Here is an 18,728-nt window from a genome sequence, read left to right on the forward strand (position 1 = left end):
CCCTTTGGATTATCATCAAGGTCAGAAATAAACTGTGTTCATGAGAAACAGACAGAATCTCAAAAAATAACAGTACAAAACAAAGAAAACAAATCACAGACAATCCAGTACTTCCAAATAATAAAAACAAATCAAACTTATTCAACAACCATAGGATGCGGGTTAAAATCTAAACAAAGTCAAGTGAAATGTATCCCCCAAACTACCGGTAAAATCCCTGAAAGCCCATATCATAAAAAAAATAAATTTGGCATTTTCTTCATCATAAACCAATTCTCCTGGATGTTATCAATTCTCCAGTACAAAGCACCCAGGAACATATATTAACTCTGAGATATTGATACATATGTACTTAGTTCCTTGGTTGTTTTTAACATAATATTAATGCAATAATTATGTCTTCTGTTTTCTGCAGTTTAGTAGATTATTATGCAACATAACTTCATAAAAACAGAAAAGAGAGCAGGAGAAGTCCATATGGCCGTACAACTTGCTTTGCCATTCCATAAGATCATGACTGATTTTCCGCTTCACCCAGTCCCCACACCCCCTGATTCCCTTTGTGTCCAAACCTCATTTGATCTTAGCCTTGTGTATAGACAGTGGCTGAGAATCTCTGGTATACTAAATGACCAGTCCCTTATTCTGAGTGTGCACCCCTAATTATAGGTTCGTCATCCTTAAGAAGCTACCTCTTAGTCGTTAATCTTTAATCCCTCTTAGAATATTGTACATTTCAATAAGGTCACCTCTCATTATTCTTTATTCTAGTAACCTTCCTGAATATCTCGACACAAGAGCACAAGGAAATAGGAGTAGGAGTAGGCCAACAGGCCCTCAAGCCTACCCTGTGTCACGAACCAGCAACAAATGTAACACACTGAGTCATGATTCAGTGTTAAAAACTATTTTATTAATCACTACTTATGATAATAAGAAAAATAAAAGTAAAAATGTTAGTATGTTAGAAGTAAAAGTGTTAAACCTTGAACATTAACCCCAAAAACTAAACTCTTTGTGTGTGTGTGTGGCAAAGTTCCAAACTCCAAGTCCAAGAATCTTAAATTTCAGTTCAGCAAGCCATAAGGTGAAACATGAGCAAAGGCTTCTTCAACAACCACCATTGTCTGAAGATAAGACGTAGATGTAGAGAACAGAGAGAGAGTAATTACAAAATCCAAATGTTCCACGATGGAACCCAAACGACACCTCAGTGTTTACTCGGTAGTGACTTCCTCACCCTGAAAAGCATCCAAATCGTGGCCGTCCACACAAATACCTGTTTCCTTCTACAGATCAGCAACAAAGTGAACTCCACCAGATTACTTCCAGTTTCCATACGTGGACTGCAGTGACAGACACAGTTATTGTTTCTCATCCATCTATAGAGAAACTAGCAGGCTGGTGTCTCTCTCTCTTCTCTCTCTCTCTCTCTCTCTCTCTCTCTGACTGACTTCGAGTGACTTCTTCAACAATGTCATTACGTCCTTCACCTTCTGTTGACGTAAGCACGCCACACACACACATACACACACACTACTACTCTATCTTAAAGGGACATTCACCGAGTCCGTAACACCTCCCACCTAAAAAGAATTTTTTTCCAAGAAAAAATTTAACCGCACATACAGTTAGTAATGTTAATAATTGTCATTCTACACAATTACAGAATATCAGATTAGTAAAGATACATGTTTCCCATTTAACATCGGGAAAGACAATCAGCAATCACGTTATCTTTGCCTTTAATGTGAGTTATCATGAGATCAAACTCTTGCAAAATTAAACTCCAGTTTAACAGCCTTCTGTTCTTGTTTTTGACTCGGCTCAGAAACACCAATGGGTTATGATCTGTATACACAGTCAATGGTTTCCGAGCAGTGCAAACATATACACTGGAATGTTGCAAGGCTAAAACAAGTGACAGTAATTCTTTCTCTATGGTGGAATAATTCTTTTGATGCTCATTAAATTTCTTTGAAAAGTAAGCTGCAGGATGGTCAATATCATCAAGGTCACCCTTCTGCAACAACACAGCTCCTGCAGCTTCATCACTGGCATCTACTGCTAATGAAAATGGCTTTTCAAAGTCAGGTGATTTCAGCACAGGAGCGTAGCATAGAATGGCTTTCAGCTTCTCAAATGCTTCTTGACAAGGATCTGTCCAAACAAACTTTACTCCCTTTTTCAGAAGATTAGTTAGGGGAAGAGCAACAGCAAAATTTTTACAAAATTTACGATAATATCCAACCATTCCCAAAAATCTTCTAACAGTCCTCGTACCCGTGGGAACAGGGAACTCAGATATTGCTTGAACTTTTGCCTGAACAAGAGCTAACTTGCCTTGACCTACAACATAACCAAGATACATCACAGTGGCATGGCCAAATTCACTTTTAGCCAAGTTAACTGTAAGGTTAGCTTTGGAAAGTCTTTCAAACAACCTTTCTAACGCAGAGATGTGATCCTCCCATGTATCATTCCCAGTCACTAAGTCATCAATGTAGGCATCTGTATGTTTTAACCCATGAATCACTGAATCAAAGAATCAACATCCTTTGAAATGTTGCCGGAGTATTTTTCATTCCAAATGGCAAAACATTATATTCATACAATCCAGAAGGGGTTACAAAGGCAGAAATCTCCCTTCCTCTATCTGTTAATGGAACACACCAGTACCCTTTTAATAGGTCAATCTTTGTAAGAAATTGATTTCCCACTTTGTCTATGCAATCATCCACCCTAGGAATAGGGTAAGCATCTGACTTCGTTACAGCATTCACTTTCCTGTAATCTGTGCAAAATCTAACAGTTCTATCAGGCTTAGGCACAATAACACAGGGTGAACTCCAGTTTGAAGGGGAACATCTAATAATATCATTTTCTAACATATATTCAATCTCCTGGTTAACAAGTTTACTTTTTCCACATTCATTTGATATGGGTGTTGTTTGATTGGCTTTGCATCCCCAACATCAACATCATGAGTAATTATCGATGTTCTGTTTGGAACATCTGGGAACAGATTTTTAACTTTTAAAATTAATTCTCTCATCTGTTTTTTTTGCGAAACTTGTAAATGGTCCAACTTCGTGTCAAGGTTCTCCAGGATATTTTGGTTTTTTAGCTTCGATGGACCAATATTTGGTCTAAATTGACCTTCCTCATTAACCCCATTGTTCTCTTAACAATTCTAAAGGTCCTCTCGCCCAATGTCCAAATACAAGCTCAAACGGACTAAATCCTAATGACTCCTGTATTGATTCTCTAACGGCAAACAAAAGTAAATGAACACCCTCGTCCCAATCCTTTGTGTTTACAAAGCACTATGCCTTCAGTATATTTTTGAGAGTAGAATGAAATCTCTCCAGAGCTCCCTGAGATTCTGGGTGTTATGCAGATGATATAATCTGCTTTGCCCCCAGCTCATAGACTAGTTGTTGGAAGAAATTAGGCGTAAAATTACTGCCTTGATCAGATTGGATTTCTTTTGGCAAACCAACCAAAGTAAAAAATTTTAAAAGAGCCTTTGACAAAGTCTTGGCCTTAATATTTCTAAGGGGCATTGCCTCTGGAAATCTAGAAATTGCACACATGATGGTTAACAAATACTGATTTCCAGCCTTAGACTTTGGCAATGGGCCAACACAGTCCACAATCACTTTTGAAAAGGGTTCACCAAAAACAAGAATAGGTTTCAACGGAGCCACAGGGGTTTTTGATTTGTTTTACCTACCATCTGGCATGTGTGACAGGTTTGACAAAACATCACCACATCTTTTCTCAAACCAGACCAATAGAATTGTTTCAAGATCTTCTCTACAGTTTTATTCACACCAAAATGACCACCCAAAGGCATACTATGGGCCAGACCTAAAATCTCATTCCTATAAACTTTTGGAACCACAACCTGATGAATAACTTCCCATTCCTCATTAACAGGAACATGAGGAGGTCTCCTTTTCCTCATTAACACTCCATTTTGACATAATATCCAATTGGCACTTTTTCAATCTCATCACATGAGAGTGTTTTTTCTTTCAATTCAGTAAGCTCAGGGTCTTTCGTCTGTTCCACCATAAATTCTTTCCTCGACAAAGACAAATCTTTAAATTCAGGCTCACTACAAGGATTTTGATCCTCCAGTGAAGACAGAAAAGTCTCAGACAAGTCATCATAATTTTCTTCCTGTTTAGGGTTGTCACAGGGAACAACATCAGGCTGCACAGGACTGTCGGCCTTGGCTAATTGTTTAGCCCTCGCTCGAGTCACCGCACAGGATGGGTAAACATCCTGATCATTCTCAGACTCATCAATCCTTGGTTTGGTCATTAACCGTACCACAGGGACAAATTCTCCATCCTCAAGGTCATTCCCCAGTAACAAAGAAACTCCTTCCACCGGTAAACTAGGTCATATCCCTATCTCGACAGGTCCTTCTACGAATTTTGACTTTAAAATCACCTTGTGCAAAGGGACAGACATGGAGTCACCTGTAACACCTCGCACTAGATTTACCTTACCAGTGTCAGTTTCTTCACCAAAATTTAAAACATTGTCCAGCAAGAGAGATTGACAAGCCCCAGTATTTCTAAGGATTTTCACTGGCACCTGGGGTGACCCATCATTCAGTGAAACAAAACCCTCTGATACATAAGAACGGAATTCCTTTCTCACCTCCTCCAACTTTTCAGCTTTCACCTTTGGCAAGGACTGATCTTTAACAACATCTCCTAAATCTTTTTGATTTTTAATTACCTGAAAACAAGCATTGGGCACAGCTTCCTTCCTTTTCTTCCAAAGGGCACAATTAGCTATCACATGGCCAGGTTTCTTACAGTAATAACAAGTACGCTCAGCAGATTTCTCCAGCACTGGCTTCTTTTCATCCTTCCCTTTTTGATTACCTCCCAACTTAATCTCCGGTTTACCTGGATTGTCCTTTTGAAAGGTTTTAGGTTGTCCCCATTTGGATTTATGGGTTAAAGCATAATCATCTGCCAACCTAGCAGTTTCTTGTAATGTTTCCACCTCCTTTTCACTTAAATATGTTGTTACTTCAGCTGGGACACATCTTTTAAAGTCTTCCACTAACATCAATTCTGTCAATTTATCATAATCCCCAACTACATTTTTAGCCATGCACCATCGTTCAAAACACATTCTCTTTCCATTGGCAAATTCCATGTACGTCTGATCTGCAGATTTCTTCAAGTCTCCAAATTTTTGTCTATAAGCTTCAGGTACCAATTCATAGGCCTTCAACACAGCTTGCTTTACCTTTGTATAATCAGCTGCATCCTCAACAGACAAAGCAGAATAAGCTTTTTGAGCTTTACCTTTAATTACACTCTGTAACATAAGAGCCCATCCTTCCTTTGGCCAGTTTGAACTCACAGCAACCTTTTCAAAATGTTGGAAATACTGATCAACCTGATCTTCCTCAAAAGGAGGGACTAATTGAACCTCCCTGCTTGCTAAAATACCATCATCAGAATCAGATTCCAAACTCTTTCGCTTCATTTTTAACTCATGCTGCCACTGTTTTTCCTTCTCCTCCCTATCCAGCTCCATCCTCCTCATTTCCATCTGGGCTTTCCTTTCCTCTGCCTCAGCCTCAAACTTCAACTGAATCAGTTCCCGTTCCCGTTCAGCCTCTAACTTCACATGAGTGAGCTCTCGTTCAGTTCCTGTTCCCGTTCAGCCTCAAACTTTAACCGAGTTTGCTCTCGTTCAGCCTCTATATTTGCCAGCTGCACCTTTGCCTCAGAAATCGCTGGTTCACTGCCAGGAAACTGTTTTAAAACCTCCTCCTCAAACACCTTCTTTTCCATATAATGGCCACCTCTCAGTCTCTGAATATCTGCCTTTCTCATAAATCACGGTACTGCCTCAAGATGTAGCTCTGCAGCAATTTTCACCAAATCAGGCTTCCTCATCCCCTGCAATCCTCCAGGAGTGGGTTTTTTAAAAATGTATCCATTGTTGCTGGTTTCCACACACACAAGCCAATTAAAAAGAATTTATCAGATTGACCACAATCAGTCACCCACTAAGACACCAATTTATTTAAACTCAGACCTCCCTCGTAAATCTTTGGATTGGATCCCGGATGAGCCCCCAATTTTGTCATGAACCAGCAACAAATGAAACACACTGAGTCATGATTCAGTGTTAAAAACTATTTTATTAATCACTACCTATGATAATAAGAAAAATAAAAGTAAAAATGTTAGTATGTTAGAAGTAAAGATGTTAAACCTTGAACATTAACCCCAAAAACTAAACTCTTCATGTGTGTGTGGCAAAGTCCCAAACTCCAAGTCCAAGAATCTTAAAGTTCAGTTCAGCAAGCCATAAGGTAAAACACGAGTAAAGGCTTCTTCAACAACCACCGTTGTCTGAAGATAAGACGTAGATGTAGAGAACAGAGAGAGAGTAATTACGAAATGCAAATGTTCCACAATGGAACACAAACAACACCTCAGTGTTTACTCGGTAGTGAATTCCTCACCCCGAAAAGCATCCGAATCGTGGCCGTCCACACAAATACCTGTTTCCTTTTACGGATCAGCAATAAAGTGAACTCCACCGGATTACTTCCAGTTTCCATACATGGATTGCAGTGACATAGTTATTTTTTTCTCATCCATCGATAGAGAAACTAGCAGGCTGGTGTCTCTCTTCCTTTTCTCTCTCTCTCTCTCTCTCTCTCTGACTGACTTCGACTGACCTCTTCAACAACGTCATTACGTCCTTTATCTTCTGTTGACGTAAGCACGGCACACACACACACACACACACACACACACACACACACACACACACACACACACACACACACACACACACACACTACTACTCTATCTTAAAGGGACATTCACTGAGTCCGTAACACCTGCCATTCAATATGATCATGCCTGATCTATGTTCTCACCTCTTTTCTATGCCAGTTCCCTACAACCCTCAATTTCCTAATCTTTCAAATATTTATCCATCTCTACATTTAATACATCTAATGATCTCGCCTGCACCATCTTTGGGGGTAGAGAATTCCAGAGATTCACTACCATCTGAGAGACAAAGTTTCTACCACCTCAGTTTCAAATGACCACCCCCTTATTTTTTGTACTTATAATCCCTTTATCATGATTCTCCCACTAGTGGAAACATCTCAGCTCCTACCTTTTCAAGCTCCCCTGGGATCTTATACCTTTGAATGAGGTCATCCCACATTCTTCAAAGAAACAACGAATGAGACCAAAACTGTCTAGCTTCTCTTGATAGGACAATCCTCTTGTCCCATGAATTAGCCTCCTTTGGACTGCCCTCAATGTTATTACATCCTGCAAACTTGCTGTTTGCCTTCTTAATTACATGTTGGATCTGCCTGCTAACTTTTTGTGACTTATGCACTGGAATACTTAAATCAGTCTGAACATCATTCATTTGCAGTCTCTCTCCATTTGGATAATAATCTGCCTTTAGACTCCTCTTACCAAAATGCATGACCTTGCATTTCCTCTACATTCAATTCCATTTGCCATGTTTTTTTACTTGCATAAATAGACTTAAAAACAAGTAAATATATAATTTGCACCAAATGGTAATTTTGTTGTTCACTGTATCATTATGATTGGTCAGCAAAGGGAATGCTTTGAAATTTTCATACAGCTAACACTCAACAAAAGAATAGTCCCTTATGAGATGTTGAAGAAATGGTGTTGACTGCTCAGATAATTATTGTTGAAGAATGGAAGATCAATCAGGCAGTGAGCTGCTTTCAGTATTTCATTTTAATTGCCACGACGATATTTCATGATATTAGAAGCCATCTGATTGAGTTTTATGTGAAGGATGAGAGACAAAATTAGAGGGGAACTTGCTGGATCAGCATTTACAAAGAAGGCAGCCTATAAATCAAGGAGTTCAAAAGATGAGCAAAATGAAATAAATATGACAAGCAAAAAGAATGAACAAATGAGTTGTCTTCTAAATTTGATGTTCTAAGTAAAGAAAATGTTCATAAAAATTGACTGATTGTCAAGTCAATGTGAATTGAGGGACGAAGGAAAATTGGAAATTGGCCAGAGCTTCACAGGTGATGAGCAACAAACTTTCCAGCTCCAAACAATTTAAAGAGGTGCCACTTCCTTTGCAAAGTTTCCATGCCAATGTTTCTGCATTCGTCTGACAACCTGTGAAGTCATTCATTATGCACTGGCTTCATTCATGTCAATAACCCATCCAAATATGTTAAAATAACATTTACAATACAGAAAAATATTATCTTGCCATTTGTAGCTGGGAAGCCACACACTGCACAGAGTCACACTGACCACATTAGGATAAGCTTTGTAGAGGAAGTTATAACTTGATGATCCATTCAATAAATATGGACTTAGTAGCTGGGAGAGTTAAAATTGATGGCAGCTTGCCACTGACAGAAAATTCTGGGCCAAGGTGATTTTGGCTAGTTTTAAATTAGCTCAGTAACAGTATAAGGGGACCATCGTTAGCCAATGATAACACCAATATTAACCAATTTCAAATAAATGGGTTATCATTGGCATTAGGATAAGAAAACTTAAGCAAACAGATCTAAAGATTCACCACAGATTTCAAGAGTTTGAAGTTTGTGTCCATGGTTAATTCAATATCAAGGTAATGAACTTAGTCTAGCCAGCTTATCTAATTGAAAGGCTTCAAGGAGAGCTATGTCACATTCAAACAAACACATATTGTGTGATTTGTTCAATATGTGTATGACAAGCAGTTACTTTTCAATTTATCTGACAGTTATTCAAATCCAGGAAGCTCTGGGAACAGAGTTTGTGGATATTTAATGAGCCCTTGGTGTTCATCAGGCTAAGTAGAACTGTGTGACATGGAATAGGTGGTATATCAATTGAAAACACACAAATGTTGACAATACATTTGCTTTGACCCTGTTTCCAGCATTATTTGTATCATTCTATTCTGTTTGTATTAATTTATTATGACCTCCCTCTGTCACTCTCTCCCTCACGTCCGCATTTATTAAACAGTTGATTGATCACACAGCCCATAGTTTGATCCGTTCATTTCCTCATGTTTAAATATTCCTTCAAGTTGTGAATAAAATAGACATATATTGCACTTCGACTTTGAACTATACTCTAATCAGCATTAACTCACCTCATCCTGGGAACAAAACGATTCATGTGCCTTTATAACTGATTTCAGAAATCTGCACTCATTAGATGTGGGAAGATGGGTTGTGGCTGTTGAAGGTTCTGAAATCATTCTGAAGGGTGCTGGAAAACAAAGAACAATAGCGGGTTGTGAAGAGACTCTGCATTAAGGATTTTCAATACTGTGGTGGAGATTTTGGTAGAAGAAATGGAAAGGAGGCATTGTTTTGTATTTGCAGGAATTTCAAAGGTCCTCCTTATGCAGAGTGAAAAAGCAGTGAGCTCAGGCAATCAATTTCCAGGCCCCTGGAGCTTTTGCAGTCCATACCACAAGAGGTCAGGTGACCTCACATGTGTGATCAAGGTCAATAAATCTATCTTTAAATGTCACATCTTACCAATTGCACTGCTAGTTGTGCCTCGAATTGTTATTAATTGTTCTCAACCCTAATGCTTTCTATATATATATATATGTTTTATTGCATGATCATGACTTAGCATTTATGCAAACTTCTGATCCCCATTGCCAGTAAATGTAAAGCACATCATCCAATGGAAGTTGATAACATTCACTGACACCCATCCCTTTCTCTTGCAAGATAAGATGGAGCATAAGCAGAAGTAGCAGCAACTAACTAGCAGGAACAAGAGCAATCATAAGCTTTAATCGCAATGGAGGAGATGGCACCAGCCATTCCTTGAAAGACTATTGCTGAGACAGTGGTCTGTGGTGATCCAACTGAAAAGGATGGTATCCTTATACTTAATTCACCTTCTCACGATCCCCACTTTGCACAATCTCTTCTACCTTATCAGTTCAGGTGGTGTAACCATGCACCACGTACTTGCCTTCCACACCCACTACCCTACCAATCTCTCACACACACACACACACACACACACACACACACACACACACACACACACACACACACACACACACACACACACATCTTGTGCATTTTTCCTTTCAGACACTCAAGCCATGTAATCCGAGAAGCAGTTGAAGAAGCCCAACAGGAAGTTGATGATGAAGATACACCATCATTCAGTTTCACACATATGGCTGGCCACTTGTTCAAATGTTAATACCAGGTGTACTTTAAAGGACAGCAGAGAAGGAGGATCTACCTGTGGTGAGATACCAGTGTTATGCACTGAGGTTAGGGAAGGTGACAAGGATAGCACAAGTGCCAGCTCATTGACATGCAAGTTTACGATTTTGTTGACATTTATGGCCAGGCAACAGAAGAAAAGCTATGTGCAATGAAATGCTTCGTGCATTGGAAGCCTGCCAATTCATTCAATGTCAGAGAATTTGATGGAGTCAAAGCAACCAAAGCAAACAAAGGGAAATTGTGAAATGCTGGTCGAAGCTGCTGCAGAGAACTGAAACCAAAAAGCGAATGTGGAAAATACTTAGCAGATATGGTAGTGTCTCTGGAGAGAAATATTACAGATGGATAACCCTGCAGCATAATTGGTGTGTTTTGATATAAACAAAGAAAGCAAATTACCTGAAATTGTTGAATTTAATATTGAATCCTAAAGGCTGCAATGTGCTCAGTCAGAAGATCAGGTGCAGTTCCATAAGCTTACATTGGGCCAGAGTGGAATTGGATTGGCTAAAATATGGATCTGAAGATAGAAGTGGGTTGGTTTGGGTTAGAACACTACAAGGCTGGAAGCTGGTGGGAATTTCTCTGGAGGAAGTGAGACCCATAATTGCCTTCTCTTTACAGTATGAAACTGGTGGGCAACTCCAACACCAAATCTGTGGACCCAACTTTAGTGGAAGGTTTGGTTGCTGATGTCTCAAGTTACATTGCAACATTAATAGCTTCCACCAAATGTCCGTGTGCTACAGTGAAAGCTCAGACTGCACCAAGGCAAGAAAACCTTGTTGCCATGCAAGTTCGATCTGCTCCCTTTATAGCTGTATTGAGACTTCAAGGTGCCTGGCTGACCATTAATCATCCACCAGCAAACCACTGGGATTCCTGAGAACTAATCCCCATTCAATGTATGTGTATTGTTGGAGCATAAGCCAGATGCCCTTTATTGTCACATATTATTGCAGTCTAATGCAAGATTATTAGCATCAATTGAATGAGATCTTCACGTACAATCGAGGTGAAAAAGAGGCATTAAGGTTGCTGGCTCCCTTCTATTTTTGCTTCCACCCCTTCATGCTCCTGCTCCTCAGCTTTCAAAATAATGGGTGGTTGTAGTGAAGGCTGTCCCCTCAAAATTATGAAGTTATATAGCATGACAAGTCTTCCTTATAACTCAAAAGTCACAAACAAAGATTTGACGTAGTGGCTGAGAAACAGTCAGCAAATGGACTGTCTCAGATGAAGGCAATGTGAGTGCTGCTAGGATATCAGGATTCTTGATCACTTATTACTCTGAGGTTCAGAGTACCTTTTGCTTCCACTACACAGCAGAATTTACATGCAGTACCTACAAGCCAGTGTGCCAGCAGTTAACGACACTATGTATCGTGGGGAAGTTTGCAAGCTGTTTTATGACAGTTCTGCTTGCTTGTCTCTGTTTGAAAAGGAAGACTCCAATGCAACAGTGCAAGCTGAAAATAGTTCCAGCATTGGCCTGGAAGAAAGCAGATACATAAATAAACTCATAATCAGTGTCATCATCATACCCCCAGCACTACAATCCTTGCCCGACTCTAAGGTGTGTTTGGCTGTAACAGTTTGGCAGATTTCAATTCCAGCCTTCTTCCTGAAGAACATCCCAAACCCTGGTCTTGATGAAGTGCAATTAAGAGAATGGCTACCTGAACACCGTGGATGGCTATGGTTTTTTCTGTCCCCTTCTCTTATTCCCTTTCCTTGCCCTGATTGGCATGGCTTCTCCTTCCCCCAGAGATTCTCCAGTGCAAATGAAGGAATTATCCAAGCACACATTCATGAATAAGCCTTGAAGTCAGCCATAGTAATTCAGTATTTCCTGCACCCCTGTGTTTGGACTTTTGAAACTTGACCCAACTACCAAAACCACCAAAAAAGTATAATGGTGTAACAAGAAGAAATCACCTCGTTAACTGAAAGTAACTAATCAGAATCAGATTTGTTATCACTGACATATGTCATGAAATTTGTTGTTTTGCAGCAGCAGTACAGTGAAAGACTTAACAATTACTATAAGTTACAGAATTAAATAAATAGTGCAAAAGAGGAATAACGAGGTAGTGTTTATGGGTTCATACACCATTAAAAAATCTGATGGCAGGAGCTGCTCCTGAAATGTTGATTGTGGGTCTGCAGGCTCCTGTACCTCCTCCCTGATGGTAGTAATGAGAAGAGGGCATGTCCTGGATGATGAGGGTCCTTAACGATGGATGCCACCTTCTTGAGACACCGCCTCTTGAATACGTCCTCGATGGTGGGAAGGGTTGTGACTGTGATGGAGCTGGCTGAGTCTACAACCCTCTGCAGCATCTTTCGATCCTGTACATTAGAGCCTCCATAACAGGTGGTGATGTAACAAATCAGAATGCTCTCCACTGTACATCTGTACAAATTTACAAGAGTATTTGGTGACATACCAAATCTCCTCATGAAGTAGAGCTGCTGGTATGTCTTTTTTATGATTGCATCAACGTATAGGGTCCAGGATAGATCCTCTGAGATGTTTACATCCAGGAACTTGAAGCTGCTCATCCATTCCACCACTGACCCCTCAATGAAGACTGGTCTGTGTTCTCCCAACTTCCCCTTCCTGAAATCCATAATCAATTCCTTGGTCTTGCCAACATTGAGCGAGGTTGTTGTTGCGACACCACTTAACCAGCCGATCTATCTCACTCCCGTATGCCTCCTTGTCACCATCTGAGATTCTGCCAACAACAGTGGTGTCACCGGTGAATTTATAGATGGTGTTTGAGCTGTGCTTATGATTACTTTAACCAGCAATAATGGATGTACTTTCTGCAGCTTAACACATGGAACTCAAAAATAGCCAAACTGGCATCAAATCAACAATAAAAGTTGTTTGACATCATAATCTGCTAGGTCCACACATTTCTAGCAGATGTTAACACAACCTTGCTAATATCTTATGAAGATGGCCTCCACAGTGCTTCACATCAAAAATATACACACATGCCACAGGCAGCACTAGCAGCACCCAACTAAAAGAATGCTATCAGATCCATTTTCTCTTTATCTAAATCCTCCATGGTTTGAAACACTTGAAATATGATTACAGTGGCAAAGACTGGACTGAGATGGAATGCTTTTGTAGTCATGGTTATGGCTCTCAACCAGTAACTCAGTGATTGTGAACTTGGAGAGAATTCAAAACTGTGGCTAGAGCTGTTGCTGTCTCCTCTTTCAATACCTGAGGTACGTGCCATTAAAAATCAGTGATCGAATGGATACAATAGAAATCAGCACAAGATAATTTACACCAGGGCAGCAGCTCAAGGTAAAAAAGCTGTCAGTCATTTCCTGGTATGGCTCCCAGTCTGAGCACGCCACTTCCTGTACTGGAAACTGCTGCACATTGGGGAACTTTAAATTGGTGCCTCTACTAACAGCAATGTTTTTCAGCTCTCTTGGCTTCATTTTTAGAGGCAGAGACATTGAAACCAAGGCAACTTTGCTTGAGCATTTATGAAAGCTGCTTGATCAGCATCTGGTCCGGGCTTCGGTTTGGTGGTACTGAGGTCAAACCCTGGCTCCCCAGATTGTATTGTGTGGCACAATTAGAAAATATTCAACAAAGTTCCTGGTATTCAACATTAACCCTTCTATTCACAGGAAGTTCCATTAAGTTTGGATTAGTTTATGGGAAGTGTAACTTCACAGAAGACCTGATGTTCCTGGTGTTACAAGTACTGCTTCACTCAAAATCCGATGTCCAAGTGGGAATGGGTAATATCCCACCATTCTGCTGCTTCTTGGTTCTGTGGACCAAAGAATGGTTTGTCTGTGGAATGTCCCCTGTTGAGGAACATATGAAATATCATCATTCATTCACAGCTGTGGTTTCTTTGCTGCTGTGTTGGAATGTTATTTTAACAGAATTTATAGATGTATAGAATTTAACAGCAAAAATCCCTGGTTCTTTCCATTCCTTCAGGAATCAGAAGATAGAGTGAGCAAGGAGACCTCAAAGGACACTTGTAACATGCACTCAATCTCCTTTGGAAAGGGTTTGATTGCCACATACTTGATCCGCTTCAGTCCTTATGATGAAGACACAAAGAGTGCAGATGTTGGAATCTGGAGCAACAAACAATCTGCTGGAGGAACAGTCAGTTGAGCAGTATCTGTGGGAGGAAAGGAATTGTTGACATTTCAGGTCAAAACCCTGCATCGGGACTGAGAATGGAGAGGTGAGATGGCCAGCATAAAGAGGAGAAGGGGAGCAATGAGACAGGAGACAAGGTGATTGGTGGACTGAGGAGGGGTGCAAGATGACAGGCAGGTTGCACCAGGTAAGGGAGGGGAGAGGATGGAGTTGGGAAGACCTGGAGTAGCAGGTGAATGATAGATGCAGGCCAATGAAGAGAGAGAGAGTAAAAATGGGAGGCAGATTGCAGAGCAAGTTTTTGACACAGAGAGTGGCGATTGCCTGGAATGCGCTGCCAGGGGTGGTAGTGGAGGCAGATACAATCGAGGCATTTAAGAGGCTCTTAGATAGGTACACAAATGTGCAGAGGATGGAGGGATATGGATCACATGCAGGCAGAAGGGATTAGTTTAATTAGGCATCATCAGCTTAATTAGTTTGGCACAACATCATAGGCCAAAGGGCCTGTTCCTGTGCTGCACTGTTCTATGTTCTATGTTCATATGGAGAGAGTTGGGGGGAGAGAAGGGTGGAAGTTAGCAACAGCTGCTGGAGGGAGATAAGCAGGAGCACAAAGGGCTGCCAGTGCTGGACTCTGATTAGTAAAGGAGGTGAGAATGGGGAGCTCCCATCAGGGGAGAGGTGAATGGCAAATGGAACCAGAACCAGATAAAGAGGGAGCGAGGGGCGTCCTAATGATGAAGGTGCTGACACAACATTATAGGGTGAGGAGAAACAGGATTTCGATCCAATAATGAATAAGCAACAACAATGTATTTCAGCTAGGATGGGGTGTGATTTGGAGGGGGACCTAGAGGTGGTGGCATTTCAATCCAGCTGTTGCCCAAGTCTTTCTCAATGGAAGTGGCCACAGGTGTCATTGGAGGAGTCGAATTGAAAATCTGCAGTGCATTTTGTGGACCGTACATCACTGTAACCACTGTGCACCTGGTGAATAGAGTCAATCTGGTTGGGTCCTTTGTCCTGGATGGTTTTGAGCTTCTTAAGTGTTGTTAGAACTGGAGTAATCCAGGCAAGTGGAGAATATTCCATCACACCCTTAATATGCTTTGTAGATTGCTATAGGAAACACATGAACTACCTGAACATTCTGCACCTCATCTTTAATAACTAACAGAGAGTAGTGATCTGTCCCTAGATCCTCAGCACATCTAGATTCTCTTTTAAGTTCAATATTTGCTCTGTCTGGAGACAAGATGCTGAGGTAGTATGTGCAGAAGGCAGAACAGTTAGAATATTGTTAAATCCAGCAGCTAATCCCTCTACTTATCTCCTAACTTTTATTCACAATGCTCCATGAGTATTAGTAACAGAAAACCTAACCAAAAAGTTTGTTCTCTGATATGAATTGACTTGAGGAAAAACCTGCACAATTTCTTCTATTTGACACATTTAATTATAATCATTTGGTCTTCCCGGTGTGTGATATTTAAGATGACCCATTGCCTTGTTTAGAAGTTTCCAGTTCAGTTACTGAGAGTCTCTGTCCAATAGAGAACATTTCATTTACCAAAATCAAAGAAATTATTTCCAAAGTCTTGGCTTGTTGATACCTTCAGGTGCACCATAAAAAATGTTGGGGTGAAACTATCTGAAAGTTTATCACAGCAGGTGTGAGACAAGTTTCCTGTTACGCAGCTTGAGCTACTCAACCTGAAAGGCAGAGTTATCTAGAGCAGGAAAAATCACAGTCCCTAGAAATGGTTCGTTCAGGTATTCCCCAAACACTTGTGTTCATCTTTTTCTGACCCAATTTATGTCTCCCCTTCTTCTGCTCCATCATTAATACTAGAGCTTTTTGCTATCATGGAGCCACTCTTTCACTAAACACTTCCATCTTGCTCATAATAGCTGTTTCAAAAAGGCCTCTTCAAATGTTTCTTTTTGAGCATGCTTTTGGTTATCTCTCCTTCCTCTCCAATGGTTATACAAGTTTTTTTCTGTTTTGAAAAGTTCCCCAGAACTTCTTATTAAGTTAAGATGCTCTGCTATTGAAAATTCCAAAGCCCACAAAGGAGTTTTGTTTTTTATCTGTGTAGGTGCATTCCTGCCAACCTGCTATTTACCCTGACTCTTGACGGAATGGAAAATGTTCAATTAATTCTTTAGATTTGATTAAGCTGCGTGCAATGTGCTTAACTCTTAACAAAGCGTAATAAGATTAAAGCTATCCAAAAACTGAAATAAGTAACTACAGTCCCTGGTGAAGTTAAATACAAAACAGTAACGGTTGAAAAACTGGCGACAACCAAATATTAGAGTAATTTGCCAGGACTTTATTCCAGTAATCCTTTTAAAACAGAATTCCTTCTGTGGCTTCCAGCATGACTGTCAGATAGATTTTTTTTTGTAATTCCCTCTGCACAGTTTTAGCCTTTTACAAAATGCATTACTTTCATAAATCTTTTAAAGCAAAGATAATGACCTGCTGATCATGATTGCTAATTCCAATCATGATTCAATTATCCTTGGAGGGGACATCCTTTTGGAAAATTAAGTACAGCTTTGTCTTGGAAATGGTTTTTGAAAAAATCTGAAGCTACCAGCATCAAATATAAATCACTTTTAGGTTGCCTTTGAACAGAATCCAGTCAATTCTTTGCCAATCTGCAACACTACCAACATGAAATCTTTATAAAGCACAAATGAGATTCAGCTGTTTATTTTACTTGAATAGTTTGTATGGTATTAAAACAGCATGCAATCTGAGACTGATTTTTGTAATTATATTATTGTCACTTCAATTGAAGCCATAGTTTTATTCATAAAATTAATATCTGCGGACTCAATTTATTTTTTCATCATTTGTTATGCATAAGTATATTGTTTCTCAGGCCTTCATTGACAGCTCAGAGGGAGATTAATCAATTCTATTATGAAATTTCAAACCTGAACGCAAATGGAGGTGTCAGTCAAACACATAGGGTACTCTCTGAGATTGGTGAGCATTTTTCAATTGGTGAGGTGTCCGAGAGTTTCCATTTGAGGAAACGCATTTTGCTTTAAATGTCCGACCTATCATCTTGGATTTATGCTGATTGAAAATGTCTAAACAGCAGAGGATCTGATCAAATGACTACTGATGATATGGAATAAGCAGCTTTGAATAACAAAACTGAAAAAGGACATCTTGAAAGTAGCTTATCTTTTTTCCTATCAGCATTGAAATACAAGTTCAAAATATACATCTGGAAATTAGATTGTGTAACACTCTTTATTTTAATGTTAAATGATTGAAAATTTACTTAGCTTGAAGTGCAGTAACATTCATTTCCAGGTTCGTTATGGTGTCCACATCAGACATACATTAAATTCCATCATTCACCATGTAATCTTACTTTGGATTTTTGTTGGAGTGATTAGATCAAGTTGCCATGGAAATGACCATTGTTGGACATTTCCAGAACTACAAGGTCTTCACAGCATAACTCTGTACAGGCACCACACTAAGGTTATTCCACACTTACCTGCTAACCCCTCGGCTCCACTCCATAATAATGTCCCCTTCTCCACACAGTGATTTCCCCTCTGAATCTCCAATCACGTGAGGACTGAGCTCCTCCATCAAGCAATCTTCCCCCAACTCACCAGTCAGTCAAGGCCCCAATGCTCCACCTACCAAATTCTCTCCTGACACCTTCCTACCCACAGGCAGTCCATGCCTTGACCTCCCCCCTATTGATTCAGAATTCAATCTGATTGGTTCAGGCCCCTGACCCAGCAATCTTACGAGGCCCCCAAAGATGGACCTTACCTCTTCCCACTCTCCCTCAACTAGATTCCCCACCTCTCCAGCAGCCCCAATCTTGATCACTGATTTCCTTCTTCCCACTTAGCTGATCCCTAATCCATACCCTCAGAGCACTAATCTAATCATCAACTTCGTCACAGGCTCTTACTGGGTAACCTAATGCTGAACCCGTACTCTCCATCCCCCAACCTGGTTTCAGTCTCAGTTTTTTTTATTTTTGAAAATATGCAAAACTATTCAAATCTGCAACAGCAGATCACAATGAATACAGTTGTCGGGCATTGCTGCAATGAAATTAGGACACATTAGAGTTTCTAGGCCATACTATGTAACACCTATAAACAAAATTATTGCTTGTGCATTTTAATAAACTTTCAAAGATATTCCAGTTTGCATTGTGCTCTTCTGGCCCAGTTTCCATTTCTGTATTAAATGCAAGCAGGTTATCCCTTTAGGTTGATGGT

Source organism: Pristis pectinata, chromosome 16, assembly GCF_009764475.1.
Source record: "Pristis pectinata isolate sPriPec2 chromosome 16, sPriPec2.1.pri, whole genome shotgun sequence".
Lineage (NCBI taxonomy): Eukaryota > Metazoa > Chordata > Chondrichthyes > Rhinopristiformes > Pristidae > Pristis > Pristis pectinata.